A 6,592-nucleotide genomic window follows, 5' to 3' on the forward strand; every position below is an offset into this window, starting at 1 on the left:
ACACACACACACACATATATATATATATATATATATATATGCTTAATGATGGTACTATATTCCCTAGTGCATCTATGGCTTTATTGAGAATAAATGATATTTTATATATAGCTTGAGAACTTCGGGATTTTCTTTTAGAAATGGTTTTGCAAAAGTATAAAGAAGATTCATCTGATTGTTTTTTTGTAATTTGCGCTTAAAAGTAACTGATGCACTTTAGAAAATTCTATAATCAGCTATAATTATTTTCTCTGCATTGCTTTGATAAAGAACACTTCATTTTAWTTTACTATTCCTTACTATTATATGTATTCCTATGTCACTTGCTATTCTGTTATAGGTATAATTCTGGTCCTAATGAATACTGCAGTCAAGCCTCTTCCTTAGCCTTTCTAACTATAAGGCAGAAAAATGTCTAGGATTTTTTTGAAACACATTTAAAAATCCAAATGATCAGTAAGATACAACCTTTATTGTCCTGCATAATTTAAATCTATGGTTGAGATAATTAATGAACTCCAATTATAGTTTTAATATTCAGTGGAGATCTGTATAATTGTATATGCATATACAGAAACACAGGAGAACAATCTTCTAGTTACAGCTGTCAAATGATCCCTTACTGAAAGATGTGTAGCCCTCTGTGCTGGGAAAATAGCAGGAGCGGGATATGCATGCTGAGAAAGAGAAAAACAGCAAGAATTTGAAATGACAGCTGGGAAACTCCTTTGTAGGGCAGAGRAGTGATAGGCTGGAGGGCCCTAAATGAGAAGGGTCAGAGTGAGTTGCAGCCCTCAGAGGATCTGCATAGACACTGCTCAATTTGGAAGTTAGTGACAGTTTTTCTCACTACTGAGACCAGAATGTCCCAAGACACAATAGGCAGGGAGAAGATTTGAACCAAATCCAGCTGAAAAATGCGTTTAAGGAGTTATCAGAGAGTGAAAGGTTGCAGTTTATGACTTAAACATTTTTATGACGGACTTTTTGAAYATTATTGCAAAACTATACAAAAGTTGCAGAGCAAGCCTCCAAATCCTGAATACRACCCTGGCTACACTGCTCACTGCCTGCGGATCGAAGATAAGATACAGAACAACTCAGAGCTGTAGCGAAGGACACATTCACAAAGAGATCAGGCTTAGCACTTCGGGGTGGGGACCATACCACCAGGGCTATCAGCTGCTAGGCCAGCACAGACCCCACACCACAGTGTGGGGAGGGGAGAAGAGAGGCATTGGGTGTGCCTGAGGTCAGAGGCAGAGAAACGCCCATCCTCTGCTGTGCAAAGGAGATCAGCTGTGGGGCCCTGCACCCTGGGACAAGCTGATCCACGTGGACAGTCAAGGGGCTGTCATGGACCATCAGAGACCCCCTCAAGGGGTCCCCAGGCCCTACACCAGAGATGATGCAACAAATCCACAGTGTGGCAAAGGACAATGTCAAACCAAGCCCCTGCAAGGGTGAGACATGGGCATTCCCAGCTAGCCCAAACGTATATTAATGCCCTGGATTCTGTACTCTTTGGCGTGGTGGCATGGCAGCAGTGGCGGGGACCCTCAGCACCCAGACCACCGRATGGAGGGGAGCAAAGAGACATTGTTGGGACCCCCAGAAGGGTGATATGTTTCCATCTAACCCCTGTCACCTTCTCCCTGTCCCCCTGCTCCCCACTCCATACACTCTCTTACTATTTCTTTCTTTCTTCTGTCTTTCTTTCTCTTTGTCTCTTTTGCTATCAAATTAAGTATATAAATTTTTTGCATTATTTTAAATTAATCATTAATTACGACATTTAATCTTGCTTGGTTTTAATCTCATTTTGGGAATATTTTGAACCCTTTTTCATTTGCTCAGCTTTTTTTCACAGACACTTAGTTTCCTCTGCTTTTCTGTACTTAAATCGGATCATAACAGGAGTTTAAAACATTTTTTATGAAATGAATGTGTGTGTGTTTCAGAATAGCCTTGCAGCACTGATTCTTAAACTCAAGGATTCCTAGTTCAAGTAACCCAATATGTACATCTATTGTCAWGAAAATATGAAATTATGCCTGCAGACAAGTTTGTGATGAGACTCTGCCTCTGTTTAGTAGTCGTTTTGAGGAAGTGGAATGACTTACAGGAATTATTTTGATGAGTAAGAGGGAAACCTTATTAGAATATCAATGGGATAGTCCATAACATGTGCAGGAAATAGCTAAAATTCTGAAGCAATTTGGTTGTTGCGTTTCTGTCTTTCTGATTTGGATTTTTAAGGGTTCTTTTTTGAATTTTGAATTTGGTCTGTAAAAAATCTAAGTCTTTACACTTACTCCTCAAGAAGCTGCTTACACCCTTCTGTGGATTTTGAGCTTAAAATCACATTTTGGGTCATATTTAACAGAAAAAAAAAAAGAAAACTTCTCCCCAAGATAATCCATAGGCTGCTATTAAATTACACATCTTTCTTCTACGTGTGAGTTTATAAATACCTATGCATCATAACAGCTGTTCCACACTGGATCAAATTTGTATTTAACTTAGGATTCTATTCCTGATARCAGCCAATGCTTACATACAGCATGTAGGGAACAGAAAATTCTCACAGTTATTGATCACAGAAACAAATCCTAACTATATACTCTGATAATTAGCTGTTTGTTACATTGCCTTTTTTATATGCCTTTCTCAGGTGGCATGCTGAAATGGATTCRACATGCAAGAAGTGCTCAGGGGCTACCATGTGCAAAAGGCGACAAAACTAAAATGGGATATTCAGTGATCTGCTTTCAGTGCAAACTTAGAGATACACTGAAGAAGAAAAAAATCCTTTATTTATCATTAATACTTGCCAAATCTCTCTCAAAGTTGCCCCATATAACCTAAAGTCTAAAGATAAGTATGCATAAGTTCCTGAAGGTTTCTCCCAATCTCATGACCACAAACRTGAAATGGTTCATAAGAAAGTACATTTACCCTTTTACTTTTCATCTCCTTGCTGGATGCAAAATATGCAAACATTTTATACATAAAACAAGAACAGGGGTTTGAGAGTATTTTTTGTTATTGTCATGCCAGTATTAATGAAACAATAAAGTTGGAGTCTAACATTTAATTTTCTTGGTCTTGTACCTCTTTGTTGAAAGATTACATTGACTCCTTATATTCAGTATAATGATTTTATATAATTGGAAAATTATTAGCACTAAGCAAAATGTATGACATTAACTACTTTGGGTCACTGRTTACAGTAGTATATGGGCAAACTATAATGAAATTACTCCATATTTAAAGAAGAAATCATAATAGCTTTTCATCTGTCCTTCTCTTGCTTTATAGTTTCTTACATGGTATGAGAAAGACCTTCCTGAGTTTATATTTGGRTTATATTAAACCTACATATAAAATAGTTTCTTAATGAACAAAAAAAGCTTCTACACATACATGTTGTTGTCTTTTTTCTTTGAAAATCATAAAATCCATACACTGACCTTGCCAGAACAGGAAATGACAAAAAGGATTGTTGGGAAAGTGCACATAAGGACAACAATGCAGAGCAGAATAGCCAGGCTGCAAAGTTAATACCTAATTATGGTTTAAAAACTACCAATTGACAAATTGAATGTAGTCTTTCATCACTTCTATTGATCTATTTCTGCTTTCACAGTAAGTCACACAATCCTAGCAGTTACAGTATTTGAGTTGTTAATGTTCTGCTTCAAAAGACCAGTGATARTATTCTGTTAGCTGAACAAGTACAGCCAATTATTCCTGTCATTTTTCCACCAAAAGAAAATTATCTGGAGCTCTGATCATATAACAGAGATGGAGAGCAGAATATGTTGCATATATTCTTGCCTATTTTGTTTCTTGAAGAGGTAGGAATATGATGATGAAATCCTCTGCTTTCTGGAAAAGCTTTTAAGGCTGAAATATATCTTTCCATTTCACATACTTTTATTGTGAAGGATTTATAGTATTTTAAAAATATTTATTTGAACTTATTAAGAATTTCTTGCAAGTTGGAGAGAATTGCATTTTTTTTTTCATGTTTAACAAGTTATTTGTTCATGTCTGAAGGCCTTCTTCATTTACAGTAGCTATTTCTTGATGAAACCTTCTTTCCCATCTGAAACATCCAAGTTGTTATTACAATTGTAAGCACCAAATTACAGATTCAGTTTCATATAGGCCATATATACACTACGGAATTCTCTAGCATGTGCCAATCACCATGATTTCTGACTTATATAGTACTGAGATCAAACCAAAATAAATACAGTGATTTTCTTCTAAAGTGTGATTTTTCTTTTGCTGGTTCAGTCCCATAAATGACTGAATGACATTGTAGAGATAGCTTCCGTTATGCCTTGCCTGAACTGAAAACTCACCTTTGTATACTTTAATTACGAGTTAATCAAAGAAAGTATAAATATGCTTAGTCATCATTGTTAAACCTTGTTCAAGGTGTTTAATGGATTGTCTGAACTAGTTAAAAGTGTCCTAACATGATCTAAGAATGTACAAACTCACAGTTCTAGCAGACATCAACTGACAAGCATGCTGTTTTCCGTATTACTATGATTCAACAGATTTGGAGAATCTCTTCTTATCTCAGTATCATATTTTCCTGCTCCTTCAAGTAAGCTAAAATGTATGAACTACAGAAGGCTTACAAAAATACCTGGGGAAGGTGGTATGTTTTACATATTATGTAACTATCCAAGCAGGACTAGGTTTGCTTGCCTTTCAAGCCTTTTAGGTTCTGTAACAATTCAGTATTCTGACTACCCTACATATATATAAGCATGCATAAAATTGCAGTTTGATGAAAAGATTTCTTACAGAATGTTCATCACAGATTTTTAAAGTTATTTTTAATAATTTTCTGCTCTGAAATTCTCYTATTTTTGTTGCTGCAATGTTAAATTAAATCACTTAATCCTTAAACTCAATCTTGTTTATTTTTGTGTAGCATTTCTATATTCTTTCACCTAAATAGATAGCCTTCCACCTGTGTTTTATAACGTTTGTTCTTCTGTCTGACATGCTAACAAGAAAATCTAATTGTAGAAATGTATGGGGTGCAGGAGGAGGTGTGRAGTAATAACCAGTGGTAAGCATAGCATATATTTCTGAAACGAAACATCCAGGCAGACATTAAAACATATCTTTTTTTCATCATCTCTGTTGTATAATTCGCCAAGACATTTTTTCTGTTCTTCTCAGGGAATTTCTACATGATCTAAATTAATTACTTCAAGGTCATCATCTTCTCCTTACCTTCCTTAGACTAGCTAAGAGCAATATGAATCAGCCAGTTTAAACTGTTGTTCCAAAGGCCCTGTAAATGAGACAATGCAAGTCAGATTTTAAATGGTTCTGTTGTAGATTGTTTGGTTAGTAAGAGCATTTGCAATAGGATCTTTGTATGATATTGGTCTTGCCATGACATATTGAAGCTGTAATTTAAACATGGAGGTATTAAATAATGTGAACCTGAAAGCAGAAAAAGCCTACTTTTAGTTTGCAAGACTTTGTAGTTTGTTCCTCGAAATGTAAAGAAAGAAGGATGTAGATACAGAACTGTTATACAGTCAGGGGTCCATGCTACACAGAGTCCATGATTACCACCGACTGATCTTTGGTCCCATCCAAACAAGCATACACCACGATCTTATGGAACATTTATGTTTCATGTAGACTTTGACAAAGCAAATAGAAATATTACAAGAATAAACAGTACCACTGTCCTTACTGCAAATGAAAACAGGAAAGAGATGCAATGACAGAAATTCGTAAGGGAAAGAGGTTTGAATGGGGGAGGAACTCAAGCCATAATTGCTCATTAGTGTCTGAGATGTCCTTGTCTCAAAATTTCTGTTCAAGGTTTATTTCCAAGTGTGGTGGTTGATCATTGCCAGACACCCTCTCAATCCTGAGTGGGACTGGAGGAGAAAAGAAGATGAAAAATCTCATGACTTAAGGTAGAAACAAGGATGTCATTTACCAATTACCATCATGGGCAAACCAGTCTCAGTTTGGCGAATAGTAATTTAATTTATTTGCTATTAAAATAGATCTGGATGGTGAGAAACAAAACCTAAAACACCTTCCTCCCAATCACTCCCCACCTTTTTTCTCAGCCTCAACTTCCCTTTAATTCCTGAGTTCTCTCTTCAGAGAACCTGCAGGGGCCTGATGAGATCCCTGCCAGTGGCTGATACAATAAAAAACAGTCGATGAACTCATAATAATTAATAAAGGCTGTTAAAAATACAACTGCTAAGTGTTCCACACCTTTGYGGTTTTTCTTTTCTATTTATGAAGCTCTCAAAAAAATTAATTGAAATTTAATCTTAGCCAGTCAGTGGTAATGTATCAAGAGTTAGAAATAAGAGGTAAGAAAAAATAGCTAAGTCAAACTGAATTTTTATTTTTTGGTGGGGCAGGCAAAGTATTTCCCAACATTATTTTCCATCAGAAAATTACCATCTGGTGTATTTTTTCACAGAAAATGTTACTATTACACAGAATATGCTTGGCAGTATTTTGTRTAGTACTTTGTTTTTGTTTAGTATGTATTTGAAATCTTATCTGGTAGTAATTT

The sequence above is a fragment of the Malurus melanocephalus genome, unplaced genomic scaffold, assembly GCF_030028575.1.
Source record: "Malurus melanocephalus ecotype Western Australia unplaced genomic scaffold, MMel_1.1 scaffold_79, whole genome shotgun sequence".
Classification (NCBI taxonomy): Eukaryota; Metazoa; Chordata; class Aves; order Passeriformes; family Maluridae; genus Malurus; species Malurus melanocephalus.